The 19,574-nt window shown below is 41.5% G+C and overlaps 1 protein-coding gene across 1 annotated transcript in view; it reads right to left on the bottom strand.

Annotated features, from left to right (window-relative positions):
- The window catches only part of MFHAS1 (multifunctional ROCO family signaling regulator 1), a 64,563-nt gene that overhangs the window by 41,587 nt on the left and 3,402 nt on the right, over nucleotides 1-19,574 (bottom strand). The window lies entirely within an intron of this gene.

The following is a 19,574-nucleotide window of genomic DNA, read 5'->3' as shown; positions in this document are numbered from 1 at the left end:
CGACTTCATGCTGACCAGAGAGTTTTTCAACAGGCCAAGCAGCGGGATGGTGAGGCTGATGATGGCGGCATCGCCACTGACCATCTGTGTTGACTCCTCAAAGTTACTCAGCACCTGACAGATATCAGACATCCACGTCCACTCCTCATTGTAGACTTGAGGAAGCTGACTGACCTGACTACCAGTTCTGGTGGAAGTTGACATCTGGCAGTCTACAATCGCTCTGCGCTGCTGGTAAACTCTGGATAACATGGTCAGTGTTGAATTCCACCTCGTGGGCACGTCGCACAACAGTCGGTGAGCGGGCAGTTGGAGGCGGCGCTGCGCTGCCCTGAGAGTGGCAGCATCTGGGCTGGACTTCCTGAAATGCGCACAGATGCGGCGCACCTTCGTGAGCAAATCAGACAGATTGGGGTATGTCTTGAGGAAACGCTGCACTATCAGATTTAACACATGGGCCAGGCATGGCACATGTGTCAGTCTGCCGAGTTGCAGAGCCGCCACCAGGTTACGGCCGTTGTCACACACAACCATTCCCGGCTTGAGGTTCAGCGGTGCCAGCCACAGATCAGTCTGCGCCGTGATGCCCTGTAATAGCTCTTGGGCGGTGTGCCTTTTGTCGCCTAGGCTCAGCAGTTTGAGCACCGCCTGCTGTCGCTTAGCGACGGCACTGCTGCTGTGCCTAGAGCTACCGACTGATGGCGCCGTGCCCACGGATGGTAGTTCGGAGGAGGAGGTGGAGGAGGGGTGGGAGGAGGAGGAGGCATAGTAGGCCTGAAACACCTGGACCGAGGTAGGCCCCGCAATCCTCGGCGTCGGCAGTATATGAGCAGCCCCAGGGTCAGACTCGGTCCCAGCCTCCACCAAGTTAACCCAATGTGCCGTCAGCGATATATAGTGGCCCTGCCCGGCAGCACTCGTCCACGTGTCCGTGGTCAGGTGGACCTTGTCAGAAACGGCGTTGGTCAGGGCACGGATGATGTTGTCTGACACGTGCTGGTGCAGGGCTGGGACGGCACATCGGGAAAAGTAGTGGCGGCTGGGGACCGAATACCGAGGGGCGGCCGCCGCCATGAGGTTGCGAAAGGCCTCGGTCTCTACTAGCCTATAGGGCAGCATCTCCAGGCTAAGCAATCTGGAGATGTGCACATTAAGGGCTTGGGCGTGCGGGTGGGTTGCACTATATTTGCGTTTCCGCTCCAGCGTCTGGGGTATGGAGAGCTGAACGCTGGTGGATGCTGTGGAGGATCGTGGAGGCGACGATGGGGTTTTTGTGGCAGGGTCCTGGGCAGGGGGCTGACTAGCAGCTGACACAGGGGAAGGAGCAGTGGTGTGCACGGCCGGAGGTGAACGGGCTTGTTGCCACTGAGTGGGGTGCTTAGCATTCATATGCCTGCGCATACTGGTGGTAGTTAAGCTAGTAGTGGTGGAACCCCTGCTGAGCCTGGTTTGGCAAATGTTGCACACCACAGTCCGTCGGTCATCCGGTGTTTCCTTAAAGAACCTCCACACTTCTGAAGATCTAGCCCTCGCCGCAAGAGCCCTCACCACGGGAGCTTCACTAGTTGACAGTGGCGCTGATGCACCAGCTCTGGCCCTGCCTCTCCGTCTGGCCCCACCACTGCCTCTTCCAACCTGTTCAGGTCGAGGACTCTCCTCCGTCTCAGAAGCACTGTGTTCACCCGGCCTCTCAACCCAGCTTGGGTCTGTCACCTCATCATCCTCCGATCCCTCAGTCTGCTCCCCCCTCGGACTTCCTGCCCTGACAACAACTTCCCCACTGTCTGACAACCGTGTCTCCTCATCGTCGGACACCTCTTTACACACTTCCACTACGTCAAGAAGGTCATCATCACCCACAGACTGTGACTGGTGGAAAACCTGGGCATCGGAAAATTGCTCAGCAGCAACCGGACAAGTGGTTTGTGACTGTGGGAAGGGTCCAGAAAACAGTTCCTCAGAGTATGCCGGTTCAAATGCCAAATTTTCCTGGGAGGGGGCAGACTGGGGGGGAGGAGGCTGAGGTGCAGGAGCTGGAGGAGTGGCGATTTCGGTGACATGGGTGGACTGCGTGGAAGACTGACTGGTGGTGGACAAATTGCTCGAAGCATTGTCAGCAATCCACGACATCACCTGTTCGCACTGTTCTGGCCTCAACAGTGCTCTACCACGAGTCCCAGTAACTTCAGACATGAACCTAGGGAGTGTAGCTCTGCGGCGTTCCCCTGCTCCCTCATCAGCAGGTGGTGTCTCACCCCGCCCAGGACCACGGCCTCTGACCCCTGCAGTAGTTGGACGCCCACGTCCCCGCCCTCGTCCTCTACCCCTAGCCCTCGGGTTAAACATTTTTAAAATGAGAGTTATAACTTTATTTTTTTTTTTACTTTTTTTTGTTTTTTTTTGTGTTTTTTTTTTTTTTTTGTGTTTTTTGTTTTTTTTGGAGTTTTTAAAACCAAACAATGCTATCCTATTGCTATGGCTATTTTCTAGCCAAGTATCAAAGGAAGCACAGTACTATGCCAGATGAGATGACACTGAGTTATTGCCTAATAGAAATCCAACCCCTACTGAATTTTGCCACTTCGGCCTTTGCTATGGATATGTGCGCCACTAAGCGCAGAACACAGCGGTCGCAAGTCCCACTACAAATTGCTCAGAATTGGCAAGTACATGCACTGCAGAAACTACAGCCACCAGCAGATCAACCAGAAATCAAATATATAGAACGCTACTGTAGGCTTCAAGATCAAGAAGCTGTTTGTATTCTCCTATGGCTATTTTCTAGCCAAGTATCAAAGGAAGCACAGTACTATGCCGGATGAGATGACACTGAGTTATTGCCTAATAGAAATCCAACCCCTACTGAATTTTGCCACTTCGGCCTTTGCTATGGATATGTGCGCCACTAAGCGCAGAACACAGCGGTCGCAAGTCCCACTACAAATTGCTCAGAATTGGCAAGTACATGCACTGCAGAAACTACAGCCACCAGCAGATCAACCAGAAATCAAATATATAGAACGCTACTGTAGGCTTCAAGATCAAGAAGCTGTTTGTATTCTCCTATGGCTATTTTCTAGCCAAGTATCAAAGGAAGCACAGTACTATGCCGGATGAGATGACACTGAGTTATTGCCTAATAGAAATCCAACCCCTACTGAATTTTGCCACTTCGGCCTTTGCTATGGATATGTGCGCCACTAAGCGCAGAACACAGCGGTCGCAAGTCCCACTACAAATTGCTCAGAATTGGCAAGTACATGCACTGCAGAAACTACAGCCACCAGCAGATCAACCAGAAATCAAATATATAGAACGCTACTGTAGGCTTCAAGAAGCTGTTTGTATTCTCCTATGGCTATTTTCTAGCCAAGTATCAAAGGAAGCACAGTACTATGCCAGATGAGATGACACTGAGTTATTGCCTAATAGAAATCCAACCCCTACTGAATTTTGCCACTTCAGCCTTTGCTATGGATATGTGCGCCACTAAGCGCAGAACACAGCGGTCGCAAGTCTCACTACAAATTGCTCAGAATTGGCAAGTACATGCACTGCAGAAACTACAGCCACCAGCAGATCAACCAGAAATCAAATATATAGAACGCTACTGTAGGCTTCAAGAAGCTGTTTGTATTCTCCTATGGCTATTTTCTAGCCAAGTATCAAAGGAAGCACAGTACTATGCCAGATGAGATGACACTGAGTTATTGCCTAATAGAAATCCAACCCCTACTGAATTTTGCCACTTCAGCCTTTGCTATGGATATGTGCGCCACTAAGCGCAGAACACAGCGGTCGCAAGTCTCACTACAAATTGCTCAGAATTGGCAAGTACATGCACTGCAGAAACTACAGCCACCAGCAGATCAACCAGAAATCAAATATATAGAACGCTACTGTAGGCTTCAAGAAGCTGTTTGTATTCTCCTATGGCTATTTTCTAGCCAAGTATCAAAGGAAGCACAGTACTATGCCAGATGAGATGACACTGAGTTATTGCCTAATAGAAATCCAACCCCTACTTAATTTTGCCACTTCAGCCTTTGCTATGGATATGTGCGCCACTAAGCGCAGAACACAGCGGTCGCAAGTCTCACTACAAATTGCTCAGAATTGGCAAGTACATGCACTGCAGAAACTACAGCCACCAGCAGATCAACCAGAAATCAAATATATAGAACGCTACTGTAGGCTTCAAGAAGCTGTTTGTATTCTCCTATGGCTATTTTCTAGCCAAGTATCAAAGGAAGCACAGTACTATGCCAGATGAGATGACACTGAGTTATTGCCTAATAGAAATCCAACCCCTACTGAATTTTGCCACTTCAGCCTTTGCTATGGATATGTGCGCCACTAAGCGCAGAACACAGCGGTCGCAAGTCTCACTACAAATTGCTCAGAATTGGCAAGTACATGCACTGCAGAAACTACAGCCACCAGCAGATCAACCAGAAATCAAATATATAGAACGCTACTGTAGGCTTCAAGAAGCTGTTTGTATTCTCCTATGGCTATTTTCTAGCCAAGTATCAAAGGAAGCACAGTACTATGCCAGATGAGATGACACTGAGTTATTGCCTAATAGAAATCCAACCCCTACTTAATTTTGCCACTTCAGCCTTTGCTATGGATATGTGCGCCACTAAGCGCAGAACACAGCGGTCGCAAGTCTCACTACAAATTGCTCAGAATTGGCAAGTACATGCACTGCAGAAACTACAGCCACCAGCAGATCAACCAGAAATCAAATATATAGAACGCTACTGTAGGCTTCAAGAAGCTGTTTGTATTCTCCTATGGCTATTTTCTAGCCAAGTATCAAAGGAAGCACAGTACTATGCCAGATGAGATGACACTGAGTTATTGCCTAATAGAAATCCAACCCCTACTGAATTTTGCCACTTCAGCCTTTGCTATGGATATGTGCGCCACTAAGCGCAGAACACAGCGGTCGCAAGTCTCACTACAAATTGCTCAGAATTGGCAAGTACATGCACTGCAGAAACTACAGCCACCAGCAGATCAACCAGAAATCAAATATATAGAACGCTACTGTAGGCTTCAAGAAGCTGTTTGTATTCTCCTATGGCTATTTTCTAGCCAAGTATCAAAGGAAGCACACTACTATGCCAGATGAGATGACACTGAGTTATTGCCTAATAGAAATCCAACCCCTACTGAATTTTCCCACTTCGGTCTTTGCTATGGATATGTGTGCCACTAAGAGCTAAACACAACGGTAGCAAGTCCCCCTGCTAATTCCTCACAAAATGGTAAAAGATGCAAATTAAAATAAAAAAAGTAGAACGTTATTGTAGCCCTAAGAAGGGCTGTTGGGTTCTTTGAGAATCACTCCTGCCTAACAGTAAGCTAATAGAACACCCTAACGCTTTCCCTGAGCAGCAGCAGCTCTCTCCCTAGCGGCATCCAGAGACAGAATGATCCGAGCAGCGCGGCCAGCGGCTAGTCTATCCCAGGGTCACCTGATCTGGCCAGCCAACCACTGCTATCGACGTGTAAGGGTACCACGTCATGCTGGGTGGAGTGCAGAGTCTCCTGGCTTGTGATTGGCTCTGTTTCTGGCCGCCAAAAAGCAAAACGGCGGGAGCTGCCATTTTCTCGAGCGGGCGAAGTATTCGTCCGAGTAACGAGCAGTTTCGAGTACCCTAATGCTCGACCGAGCATCAAGCTCGGACGAGCATGTTCGCTCATCTCTACTAATAGCCCTTTGTTCCTGCAGGGTTAGATTATTGACTTGTTTCTTTCTTTTCCACAATTTCAGTTTACACTTTTTTCTAAAGCGGTCAATGTATGTATCCAGTGTTGACTTGGTTCCAGATTTGAGGGCCCAGTTACATCTCTTTGTTGGGTTGCTGTTGAGCTATCCTATCTCCAAATCTGTGCTGTCAGCAGGCTCAGTCATGGAAATATTCTCCAAGTCTTATTTTTCTGAAGAATACCTCCATACTGTCATTGAAGTTTAATTTTGTCCACAGATCTTGCAGGACAGAAGACATACCTTTGGAGAGAACATTTCATGTTTATCAGGCTCATAGGAGGAAAGGTTTGGAATGCAGCTCTGGTGACTTGGCTGAGCACTTGTGCCTGTGGTGATGGAGACTTTTTGTCTTAATCTATAAAGCTTTGTCTTTTTGTTGTTGATCATCATATCCTGAAGTTTAAGGAAATATAATTGGAGTTTGTCCTTCATCTCCTTTGTTGTCCTTCTTAGAAGGCTATAATGCATCGAAAGCTGAGAGAGCCAACACAACACAGAAAGTAAATAAATAAAATAAGCTAGCTCTTGGCTCGAAAACACAATATTTCTTGGTTATTATAGTAAGTTTGAGCTGCATAAGCTTGTTTAGTTAACTTACCTCATGACTATTATTGAGCAATAGCTGTAAGATCTTACAATTAATTTATATGGCTCTTATAATTCCAAATATCATCCTTGAGATAAATAAAACAATCAACCATGGAATTGTAACAACTGAAAGTATAAACAAACAGGATACAAGATTGTATAGTATATACCCAGCATAAATAATATCAAACTAGAGGGTCGAGCGCAGTCATAAAATAAAGGACATTCCGGAGTGCATAGTTCGGTATTTTTAGATGTGTGTCTTGCAGGATGTTCTTTTCCAGACTAATTTATTATTCATGCAATGAACAACAATCAGTTGTGATTAACAAAGTCAACTACAGTGATGTCATTCCATCCTATCCAATTCTTTGTCATCACTAGCCACTGTCTGGAAAGCCAGATCACAAAGGGGCTATGGTTGTCCCCCAAGACTCATTATCATAATTTTAAAGGTTGATTTTAGAGGGAAGGAGCCCATGGATTACAAGATAAGATTAATACAGTCATGGTGCCTGGCTTTATAAAAGTGTCCCAGGTTTATCATGCTTGATATTGATGGAAGATTTCCTTAAAATTCCTGGAATTGCTAATTTAATCCCTGAGTACATGTTTATATTTTGCAGGGTTTGTTTATAAGTTTACATACTGAGACAACAATTCCCATGAGAGCCGGCTCGTTTACAAACGACACATCACTACTGCAGCTAGCTCACACTCACTATCTGCAGACGTGTGGATGTTCCCTAACTCTTATATATGGTTCCCATTTAATATTTCTGTAAATGTAATTCAACCAAAGGATGCTGCATTCTAAGCAGTTTTTACTCATTTGCTTTCTTCTATATTTGTGGGGAGCTACAAAAGGTAAGTTGTTGGTGTAGGAGTCTACATGGCACAGTTCCCCATCTATGTGACTGTTCTCATTTCAGAGCTCCCCCACCATCATGACCTTTCTATTAGGTAAGCTCACTACCATACAAATGTCATCTTAATAATTCAGTTTACCAGAACAATGACATCACTAGCATTCACTCATCCCAGCTTGTATGTGTCCCATTGATTTTCATAAAGAGATGTTCCCTGATGGAATAGAAGGACACATACCGTATATACTAAAGTATAAGCCGACCGAGTATAAGCTGAGGCCCCTAATTTTACCACCAAAAACCGGGAAAACCCTTTAATTCGACTATAAGCCGAGGGTAGGAAATGCATTGGTCACAGCCTCCTTGTATATAGCCAGCCAGCCCCCTTAAGTATACAGTTAGCCCCCTTTAGTAGTCAGCCCCCTTACGTAGCCAGCAAGTGAGCCAGTCCCCTTTAGTAGCCAGCCACCCAGTCAGTCGTCTTTAGAAGCCACCCCACAGTTTTCCCAGCACATAAAAAATAGACTTACATACATAGTGTGCGCTGGCTGACCAAGTGCATGGCCACGCCTCTGCCAGCTGTTAAAGCAGAGAGAAGACAGAAGGGGAGCCACACCGAGCATCGGGAAGCGCCGGAAGGTGAGTATGTAAGTTTATTTTTTTTATTGACTCATATTTAAGCCAAGATGAGTATTTCAGAACATTGTTTTGCGCTAAAAAACTCGGCTTATACACGATTATATATGGTATACATGGATACTTTCCTATGTAAAATAGGAGAACACCTTCACTTAGTTTTACCCAACAATCTTTTTTAAAGATTTACAGAGCATAGAAATACGGATGTGGTTTTGTATCACTACTGCTTCATTTACATAGTTGTTAAACTATGGGCTCTCACTCCTGTAATAGATGGGAAATAGAACCCTCATAAATGCCCAATCCTACAGCTAAGTAAAAAAAATTGTAATTGAGGAAAATCCTCTTAGCTTAGCTTTTTGTCCCTCACACATATTGTACACTAATGTACACAAAGTACAATGCTGCTTGTGAATGGTGTATACTCATGTGTGATGTTTCTGCCAACAGCAACCAAAAAAAAATAAAAGGAAAAATAAGAGTTTTGAAAATATAAGATAAAAATGCTTTCTCTCTCGTTCAAGAAGGTTTTTAAATATATGAAGCCAAGTCATTAGGAGGCAAACAGGCACTAGTTAGAGGCAGTATGCATTACAAAAAAATATAAAAAGATATGCTGAAAGAACATACATGTAAACTGAGTTGTCAGTAAGAAAATATGGATTAGTTTATGGTCTCTGGTGAAACAGTTATTCAATACTCCCCATACAATCATTTTCCTATTCCATTACTTTTCTGTATCTATCTTGATAATCAGAATGAGTGCAGTTATTTTTAGAAATACATTCTGTAAGAAGAAATTTCAATTTACCGTACTTCTTATGACTTTGCATTTATAAATGAAACATTGCGCCAAGATGATGATATTTTTAGAAACAAATAATACATTAATGTGTGAATATAATAACATTTGTAAGTGATTATATTAGAGTAAATGGATGAGAGTATACGGTAAATTGTACTCTCAATATTATTGGACCACTGGTTCCAGTCTGTACCCGTGGATGTTTCTCATTCACAACACCAATTCAAACAATGGTAACATTAGGTGGTTGCTAATGGCAGGACATGTAATGGGCACCGTGACATCTAATTTTCTTCTGCTGAGTGTCTAGATGGTGACAAACGCTTTTGCTCATCAGAACTGAGGGCAGGGAGGGGGGAAAGGGGACTAAAACTGGGGGCAGGAGGGTTGGACTAGAACTGGGGGAATAGTGGACCATGTTCTTTGTTTGTGACTACGTACATCTCAGCCCACTGTCATCATTCTGTGAGCGCCAGACAGAGAAGATAAAGGGCCATGGACAACAGAAAGAGGTGCACCACATGCTCCTGAAATGAGTGGAGCGGCATGGCTGGCCAGAAGGACAGAGAATATTTATTTCTTTTACAAAAAGAAACCCAGCTGAAAATAAAAGTGCCATCTCTTTCATGTTTTTTCTCCTAATGTGTTGTGCTTTACAATTTTAATTAATCTAAATAAAGAATTTTGGGATTTTACCTACATACCGGTTTCCTGCGTCCAGCTGGAGGTTTTTCTTCTTCTGATGATTCCTGAAGGGGTTAATGGATAACCTGAGGCAGTTCCATTGTAATCATTATAATAAGAATGAGAATGCAAACAATGCGCTAAAACTGCCTATAGACCTGGTCTGTCAGGCTTACAACATAAAACTGAAGTGCACTTATTTTCACAAATTGAATGAAACATTGTAATCTGGGTCTTTAACCCCTTCCCACCGCAGCCCTTTTTCATTTTTGCATTTTCATTTTTTACTCCCCACCTTAAAAAATCTATTGATTTTTTATTTTTTCATGTACATAGCGTGAGCGATGGCTTGTTTTCTGCGTAACAAATTTCACTTCAAAATGATGGTATTTAATATTCCATGTCGTGTACTAGGAAGTGGGGAAAAATTCCAAAATGCTGTGAAATTGGTGAAAAAATGCATTTGCACAGATTTTTTGAGGGCTTGGATTTTACGGATTTCACTCTACGCCCCAAATGAGATGTCTACATGGTTAAATGAAGTGAAAAACCGTTATATTTTAACCCCTTAATGACCGCCCTATCGGGATTCTACGGCGGTCATTAAGAGTACTTCTTCTGACGCGACGCCTTTCTACGGCGGCGCGTCAGAAGAAGATTTTGGGACACCGGGTCTCGCTGGTGCCGGTGTCGGGCTGTGATATCACAGCCCAGACCCGGCACTAACACCCGGGATCGGAAAAACTCCGATCCCGGGTGTTTAACCCCTCACACGCCGCGGTCAAGCATGACCGCGGCGTGTAAGCGTGTCCCACGTGGATCGGACCCCCCCGGTGTGCTTATCGGGGGATCCGATCCCTCCTGCAGCTGCCCCGGGTCCGGCCTTCCTGGCAGGACCCGGCTGTATGTAACTGAGCATGCGCGGCATGCTCAGTTACTTACACTTTACACAGCAATACAAGTGTATTGCAGTGTAAAGGCTTGAACAAGTGATCGGATGATCACTTGTTCAAGCCAAAGGAAGGAAAATGTAAAAAAGTAAAAAAAAAAAATATTAAATAATTTTATAATAATAAATAAAGAAATAAGTAAAATAAAAGTCCCAAAATCTCCCCAGTTACACATATAAGGCAAATAAAGTATATAAAACACAAAAACATAAAAAAACTTACATATTTGGTATCACCGCGTCCGTATTAATCTGTACAATAAATCTAAATCAATATTGAACCCGCTCGGTGAACGACGTAAAAAAAAAAAAAAAAACTTCCCGTAATATACAATTTTTCATCAAACACCATCACAAAATATGTTCTAAAAAGTGATCAAAAAAGCTAAGTACCCTAATATGATACGAATGAATAGAACAACTCTTTTCGCAAAAAATAAGCCCTCAACCAGATCTGACAACAGAAAAATACAGAAGTTATGGCCCTGAAAAGTTATCAATAGTAAAAACAATGCGATTTTCTCCAATATTGGTTTTGCTCAGTAAAATTGAGCAAAGATGAGCAAAACTATATAAATGAGGTATCACCGCAATCGTAGTGAACCAGAGAATAAAGATAAAATATTATTTTTTCGTTATGGTGAGCGGGGGGAAAAAAAGGGCTAAAAATCCAAAATAAAAATTGATGATTTTGTTTGTGTCCCCCTTGAAATAGTTAATAAAATCTCATGAATAAGCTATAGACCCCCAAAATGAATTATCTATACATTGTATCTCATCTTGTAAATAATAAGCCCTCATATGTTTACATTACCAAAAAAAAAAAAAATTTATAGCTTGTACAATGTAACAATAAAAATCTGCTGTACATGTCTCTGCTTTGATCCTATGCCTGGCCGTGCGCCCATACAGCAGGACACCACCACATATGAGGTATCTCTACACTCGGGAGAAATTGGGCATCAACATTGCAGAGCGTTTCATCATTTTATGTATTATGAAACTGTCAGTTTTGGCCTAAATTAATGTATTTTCCAAAAAAATTGAAAAGTTTCTGAATCGCAGGTCCATATTGTTTTAACCCATGTGAAACACTTAAAGGGTTAATAGACTCAATAGAAGTTGTTTTACACACGTTGAGGGGTGAGGTTTCTATAATGGGGTAATTTATGGGGTTTTACTATTATTTAGGCCTCTTAAAGTCACTTGGAAGCTGAGTTGTCCCTCAAAATGTGAGTTTTGGCAATTTTCATGAAAATGAGAAAAATCGCACCTAAAGTTCTGCACCTCATAACATCCTGGAAAAATGACCGGAAGCATAAAATATCATCCCAACATAAAGCAGACATTCCGTAAATGTTAATTATCAAGCTTTTTGGGTAGTTTTACTTCCTGTCTGGATAGCAGAACATTTCAAACTTGGAAAATGAAGAATTTTTACAAACTTTTGCCAAATTTTCACTTTTTTTCAGAACAAAACGCAAAACTTATCACTTAAATTATACAACTAACATGAAGTACAATGTATCACGAGAAAACATTCTCAAAATCACCTGGATATATTAAAGCGTTCCGAAGTTATAACCAATTATCGGGAGACATGTCAGATTTGAAAAATCGAGTCTGGTCATTGAGCAGAAAACTAGTGTCGGTGATAAGGGGTTAATAGATCAGGCATTTTCAGATATGGCGACACCTACTGTAATTTTTACTGTTTATATTTATATCAGTTCTAGGGAAAGAAGGGTGATTCAGAATTTTTAGGTTTAATTATAATTTTTTTTTTTACATTTTTTGATTGAATTTTAGACTCGTCCATATATATATATATATATATATATTACACACACACTGTATATATGTATATATTTTACACTTTTTATATACTATATGCCAAGTGGTTTTTTTTCATCACAATAACGGTGCAGAAAAACAAAGAATCCAAGTTGCCTACAGGTACAAGTGCTGCTGACAATGGTATTTGAACCGAAGACATTCAGGACAGTCCTCTGGGACCCCAATCTAGATATATTTAAAAATGAAAGAGTCTGGTACTTTACAAAGTACACTTCTATAGTGGAAGGGGTATTCAAGGAACCTGTCACAAAATATTCGGCCAATGTGTTCAGTAGAACAAAGGGAACCATAAACTATGGAATCGGTTTCTAAAAGGCCCTAAATAAATAACAAATAACATAATTTGTTAAATAACAAAACAAACATTTATTTCCATCATCCTTTTACACAGGTCGATGCAAACTACAAGGTGGAACATCAATCACTGCTTGTTTATGATGACATGCCAATAATTACCCGGTGTCCATAAAATGCTTAGGAATAAAGCCCATGACTGTGAACAAACCAAAGGTAAACTGAACTTTTTAGTCATGGCTATGCTCTCCAGACCCACACACTTAACATGTTTACATGGATTACTTCTACCATCTCTGAGGTTACCTGAATAATCCATCTGTGTCCATTATGACATTATCTATTGAAAGGCACAAGACCGCACCCCAAATTACAGTCATAACATGCTTTATACCAGCGAGAAGAAACTTAGCGTGATGCAAAATAATGGGAAAAATTATAATGGGACACAATCCTTTATCACAGTGATGGCTAACCTATGGCACTGGTGCCAGAGGTGGCACTCAGAGCCCTTTCTGTGGGCACTCAGGGCATCACCAGAGATGACTCCAGGTTCTTCCTACAGTCCCAGACTGCCCAGGACTTGCTGTGCACAGAGCTATTTTAGAGTGACAGCTCTACCTGGGACTATTTTCTGCTTTATTGGTGCCTCAGGGAGCTGATATCAATGAAAACTGTGACAGAGAAGGGAGTATAAATCACAAATTAAATTTCTATGTTGGCACTTTGCGATAAATAAGCGGGTCTTTGTTGTAGTTTGGGCACTCGGTCTCTAAAAGGTTTGCCATCACTGCTTTATCATATATTAGTAGTCAAGAGGGGGGGGGGGGGGCTTTCACATACTCCATTGCCCGTAAGGATAGTTACACAGGCAAAAGAAGGGTCATAATCTTAACAGGTTAAACAACCCTAGAACACACATTTCCATGCAGGAAGGCTTCGTACATAGATCCTGGTGGAAGATTACACATTGAAGGAATAATTATAACAGAAATTGTTCCAACCTCTTTCACTTCTAAGTATTATCATCAGTGCAACAGTGTTTACATTGGCTGATGAGCTGCCAGTATCTTCCTGCATCTTTTATTTAGCATCAGCTGACAAACAAGTGTTTACTCAAGCAGCTGGACAAATAGATTGGACGCTTATGAGACTGCCTAACTGGGACAGAAGAGAGGTTAACTAACATTCTAAAATAGGATATAGATTGGGTATTCAAAAAGAAAATCATCTATCCTCTTGATCGCTTCTAATACACAATTATGCATCAGTGCTTGAAAGTGTTTCTTACATTTCTACTCAATGCATCTAGAAGTAGTGTACACGATAAGAAGTGTTAGGCCAGAATCTATTGAGGAAGCCATGCTGGGGTCAGAACACACTGAGAGCCCTCCATTATCTCAACTTGTCAATAACAGTGCAGTAGGAATGTCTAATGCTACATCACATTAAATGAGTCAGAAAATTGAAGCGTATGTTATTGATCATATCTTTAGCTGCAGACTACAGAAGCTTTCTCCCTGACGCAAGCACTGTAGTAACCATATGCTGCAGACATATGTGCTGGAATTTAAGCTCAATATTTTCGTTATGTCACATACTAGTGGGAGTTCCCTCTTTACGGGAAGGTTCTGTCATCGTGTCTTGTTTCTTAGATGTTTGTTAGGCCAGGGACACATGGACTGCTGTGGCTGAGCAATGTCTGCAACACATATTCTGCAGCCATTCTGACCTTGGCAGAAACCAAATGAGAACTGTAGATTTCTTCTGTGCTTTTAAACCACAATTTTGCATGGGGGCAGCTACTGTAAGTTCAATCTTTGAAAGATTGCATTACACACCCCAAATCCCCAGCAATATGTATCACACTAAAGTCCCCCACAGCATGGCTGTAGAGGCAGTAAGCCAGACTCCTAACTTCAAATCTAACTAAATGGTCACCAACCGCACAGTTTTCCTAGTCACCCAGCAAAAGATATATGTTGGCAATATTTTAGTTGGATGTCCTCAGTGGAAATAAAACTGTTTAATTCCAATTATCCTCAAAATCATCTTAAAAACAAGTATTGATAACAATTGATATGGAGTTTTCCTGGTCACTCTAGCAGTTTTAAAATAAGTACATTCTTTCGCACTGCCTTATTATTCTGATCTATAGTAGAGGAGCTTCACTACTGAACTTGTACATCAAGTGCAGGACACATTAATCTGACCTAAAAGCTTCTAAAAGGATTCAGAACCCTCGCAGACAAGCCCTGTTGCAGCCAGCACCCTTCTGACACCGGCAAACAAGTGTCAATATTCTGCCAATCCGCTGGTTTTATGAGCCAGAGCAGAACCCAGAACAGAGTATTAATTGTCTGCTCAGGGGGTCTACAGTATTGGGGTCTCTTCAATATTATCCTAATCTTTGCTGGGGTCTCCAGTATTATTTTGTGCTCCGGGATCTCCACTTATATTATCTTCTCTGAATGTATTAGTTGGTTTATGGGGTGGTATTTGTTGCTATACTTTGGTATTTAAAATTTCTGTGGTGGCATTTTGTGCTTTATTAGGGTTCTTAGTGCTACTATAGTGCTGGTTACTGGTGCAGCCCCTTTAAGGAAACCTACCACTTGAAGTGGCAGGTTTCAGAAGAAAATACCGAGCGCAGGGAGGTACGCAGGGAGGTACGCAGGGAGGTACGCGCTCGTCGCTTACCATGCGCGCGGCTCTCCTTCACTTCCTATGACGCCGAGCGCGTACCTCCCTGCGCTGGATATAAAGTTTAAAAAGTGTTTTAAACCGCGATACCGCAGTTTAAAACACTAACAGAAATAAGCCCTGGCACCAGCTCACCCTGAGCTGGTGCTCGGTATTTCCATCTGAAACCTGCCACTTCAAGTGGTAGGTTTCCTTTAAAGTTGAACAGTATGACAATACAGCCCTCCAACCAATGAAGGTAATTCATCACTGGGTTAAATTATTAGATCAGACATAGAACAGACATTTAAAGGACATTTAATAATTTTGCCAAATTCCTATGAAAAAATATTCAGCACATAAAACATTGTTCAAACGGTGCCAATTTATTATAAATTTGTGGAACCAGAATTGGTCCATTTTATCATGACTCTGACTCCACCAAAATATTGACTCCACCAGTAATATGAAGATAGAACAAGGCAATAATATTAAATAATACTAATATTACCTCAAGCCTGGGCACTTCTAATTTCTCCATACAAATCTTGGAAAAATACTAGAATCACACAGGCATATGTAATCTTGGCATTTTGGAATCTCTGTGATTTGCAAACCTCTGATATATTACATATATACTATTTATTACTACTTAACAGTTTCCATGCTAGAGTAAAAGTTCCTAACCAACACTTCACCAGAGATGTAGTAACTATAACCTGAAATATTGTTACAATCAAGATTTAATAATAATCTGCAAAATCTTAGCAATTCATACCCAGGTATAAACTGTATAGTCATCATTTCATAAAAGTAACATTATTGTTTTGTTTGAATTAATCTATGTATACTGATGATTGATCAATAAACATGTTTTTGTCACTTAAAAGTGACATTATTATGCAGAAAATAAAGTCCATGACATGATGGCCTTCAATAAATTCTGAGTGGCAGGTTCACTTTAAGTTTCCTCCTGGAATCATTTCCAAAGAATAAACAGCGGGAATTCCTTTGTGCTCTACTAGTCAAATCAAAAAAGTCTATTCAGCTGAGAGCTTTCAGAATCACCAGAAGCACAAAGCGCTGTGTACACATACTTGTAACCCTGCAGCCACAAGATAATGTCCATACCAAACTATTCTTTCATGTTAACTGTGCTTAAAGCTACAACAAATACCTGCATAATGGTGGTAGTGTCAGTGCATTAGTCTTACAAGCTAGTAGCACGTCATACTTCCCTGCATCTCACGTGGTCAGTGAAAGGAACGCAAGACTCAATTAGGTCCCTGAATATTCCAGGGGACAGTATATGGTACAAATCGTAGTAATACATTAGGTAATGGTCTACACAGAGGGAACAGAAATACAGCTAGGAAGAGTACAGGCAGCAGTGATGTTTTACAATAAATCCACCGATTCATTTCAAGAGAAATTTGAGCAACAAAGATGGGCAGGGCTCTAAAGGAAGGCCCGCAGATTTTCTATATAGGTATGAAAAGACACATGCACGCAGTTGTTTAACTGTGGTGAGCACACTGAAGCTGACTTTAATCCAACACCAAGTTATTCAAGGAATCTCAAAGGCCTACTGCCAGAGCAAGGAAATGTTTAGTCTTGAGCTGTACAGTAAATCATCCGTGTACGAATGAGCTTCATGGGTGCTACAGTCCAATGATGTTCCTATATCTAGGCCTCTATGCAGTGCATACATTCTTCTCTCCGTGAATACTTTATATAGCGGAACCTTTGCTAACTGTGCAGCTGTAGGGTTTCATACTCATTTAAACCATAATGCTGAACATTTTTTACTTTTTACTTTTACTATTAAACATTTCTTAAAGCTGTATAAATAATAACAACATCAGCTCTGTCATCATCTCTTTGCCTGACCGTCACGTTCTAAAGTATAAAAAAACAAGTTTCATAGTATTGATTGTTTTTATATTTACATTTATATCAAATTGGAATTTTCTTGTCATTGTCAAAAATATGAGAAAATATTTGTAGATATTAATAATTACAGTTTGCACATTGGCAATTATCACCTTGCGTGCACCCAATCTTGGCTTCATCGGACACGATGCACTTGCAGTAATTCACTGAAGCAGATTCCCAGACTGGTCTTACCCACCACATACACATATATTCACCTCAACTGTTATGGTGGAGGAAGATTACACACCATTATATTCTCTGTACAAACAGATTTTGTCGCACACACTGGTACATTGCTGAATATCTTTCTTTTGGCTCTTATTCAAGTCACAATAGAGATATTGTAAAACATACATCAAATGACAAAATCTCACAATATAAGTGATAGCCACTAATGCAGGTCTATGAAATGCTCGCCTACCAGTCAGTGGGGGAAAAAAACAAAGCATTAATACCATAAAAGTGAGATGCAAAGTTATGTTTACAATCTTTAACATAATGTTATAGAATATCAATATTTAGCAAAAAAAAGTTGTACACTGAAACTGAAAAATGTAGTAAAACTAGCTATACCTAACACCACTATTAAAACCATTTTCTATAAGATGAAAAATCTGTGGAATAATTTAGTATTTTCATATATTTTACTATTTAGTTGCATTGTAGTATATAAGGCCAGCTCCCTGTCCTTGACTTCTTGCAACAGGGAGCCAGTTGTCTACCATGTGTAGACTGGCTATATACTGGGGGGCTGGCTGGCTGTATAATAGGGGGGCTGGTTGGCTATATGCTGGGGGGGCTGTCTGGTTATGTATAGAGGGCTGGTTATATACTGGGGAAGCTGTTTGGCTATATACAGGTGGGTCAGGCTGTCTGTATACTGGGGAGGGGTTGGCTGGCAATATAAAGGGTGAGCTGTCTGTATACAGGTGGGGGCTGGCTGGCTGTATACTGGGGGGCTGGCTATATAAACATATTGTACGTCTCTCGTCCAATTATATTTTAAAATATTTGGTGCTTCTGTCTCTCTCAGCCATAAAGGTTCCTGACCCCAAGTTTGGGTCCCCAAACTTGGTTAAGTTATATAAAGTATACATATATAGTCATTCCCCTTAGCTGTTGCACAATTCAGGGTGCTGCCATTTATGCGTTCCACCAAGTGTTGTTGACTTATATTATGTGTATAGTCAGTTTAACATTACTGGAGATATACCTGACATGCACAGTACTCCAAGTGGAAATGTTGACCAGTTCATACAACAACAAAAACAAGAGATACAGATGATATGTTCCGCATCAACGTGGGGTCTATATATGAAGTGTATGTGCCAGTTTTGCGTTGAGGCTGCAATGTGTCTTCCACACCACAAAATTCTGCACATTAAGGGCCATTCTGGTGTCAGGCCAAGAGCCACATTAATTAATGTGACTCGGCAGAGTGTGCCAGATTATTGATGACTGACTGTGCACCAGTATACAATAATCGGGTGCACCCTGCACATTCGTGAGGAAAACTGCACATAGTACAGTATACATCACTATTGATAAATTGGTATTTAGAACCTATTAGCCAAATATGTTCTTTCTTGTATTTACCTTGTTCTTCCACATGACATTATGTAGCACCAAGCTACTCTACAGTCCCTGACACAGCGAGCAGTTGTAGTTCTTGACCACATTAGTTTTATTTAGTTTGAAAACATCTCAGGGTCGATAACCACAAAAGAAACAGAAACATGTTCTAGTGATGTCAGTACTAGACACATTACAAGCATTCCAAAGACTTCCAAAGTATAAGTACTATATGTGTACTAAGTGTATAAAATCTGGTACATTGCTCTACAAATGTATACATTTCATATAAATAGAACCATCTCACACATATATAACATATCCAGAAGTCCAAAATACATATGAGTTCAACCAAAAACAGACGAGGAACCGAAAATGACATGAAAAGAGAGAGCCAAAGAAGAGTGAATGTCCACCTCACCAATACCAGTAATCACCATTGGTGCAGTCCCAAAAAGTTAGACCTACCTTTCACCCTTTTATGCTAGAATTTGAGGGGAACCAGAAACAGTAATCAGCCTGCCAATGGTCATGAACCTCTACAAGCTATTTTTCCAAGCACACATGGACACATAGCTATAGTATATAGTGAGGACATGACACGGACATACAGCCCTCTGTTGAAATTGAGCAGTTGCACTCAGTCATGAATTTTCAATATCTCCTGGTTATTGTATTTGTGTTTGGGGACACTTATTTCTCTGTTTAGCTAACCTTTCTGTTAAACACTGTTTCCAGCTTGCTACAAATGGAAATAAACACATTGCTTATTCTCATTCTTGTTGTCATGGTTATGTCCATCTGTATATATGTATTATACATAATGATCTCCTATGGTGTACACTAGATGGCCTTCACTGTAACCATGGCAAGGGAATAGAATACATGTATTGCTATATGACTGAATAGACATTGAGA

Source organism: Engystomops pustulosus, chromosome 1 (genome assembly GCF_040894005.1).
Source record: "Engystomops pustulosus chromosome 1, aEngPut4.maternal, whole genome shotgun sequence".
NCBI lineage: Eukaryota > Metazoa > Chordata > Amphibia > Anura > Leptodactylidae > Engystomops > Engystomops pustulosus.
This window is presented reverse-complemented; position numbering and strand designations above follow the sequence as displayed.